Raw genomic sequence first — 779 nt, 5'->3', positions numbered from 1 at the left:
ATTGCCAGAGTAAAGCGGAGAAGAGCTTCAGGTAGATCGAGGAGCAGAAAATGTGCAGCAACTTCAACCGAGGCCAGGAAGCCTAGGACCGTACAAAGTGTTAGGAAGAAGAAAGTGCTGCTGCTAGGTAGTAGCCATAGGCTAGGTGTAGGCCCTCAGTTACAGGAAACTTTAGGGGCAGCATAGCAGGCCACCAGTATCTTCAAGCCAAATGCAGGGATAAGTCATGCGGTAGAGGACTTAGAGTATTTATGTAAGGACTTTACAAAAGAGGACCATGTAGTGATAGTGGGTGGGGCGGGAAAGAGTTTGGAAGGGATGGGGCATATGACATAGGTGGTGACCTGGATAAGATAGCTTCCCTGACTCATGGCACCAACGTAAAGTTTGTTGAGTTGTTCTGGCGTCATGATCGGCCATACCTTGATGGAGCTGTGAGGCGAATCAGTGTGGGGTTAAGGATTGCTCTGAGGACAGCCAACTTTGCTCATGTTCCTCTGGTATCTGTCGGTATCGACAGATGGGGTTTTACCAGGCATGGCATACACCTAAACAGTACTGGGAAGGGACGATTGGTTCAGCTGATTCATAGAAGTATAGGGGCTGGATTTCGGGCCACACACGGTCAAATACATTTTGTCAAGGGTAGGAAAAGTAAGTCTTTTTTAGGATAAATCCAGACAACAGGTTCCCCTGCCTAAAGAATATCTCCAGCACTTGAAAAAATACTGAAACAGTCACTTAGAAGACAGATTTTAACACTCCAAATATCACGCATA

Source organism: Schistocerca piceifrons, chromosome 1, assembly GCF_021461385.2.
Source record: "Schistocerca piceifrons isolate TAMUIC-IGC-003096 chromosome 1, iqSchPice1.1, whole genome shotgun sequence".
Lineage (NCBI taxonomy): Eukaryota > Metazoa > Arthropoda > Insecta > Orthoptera > Acrididae > Schistocerca > Schistocerca piceifrons.
Note: the sequence above shows the minus strand (reverse complement) of the source record.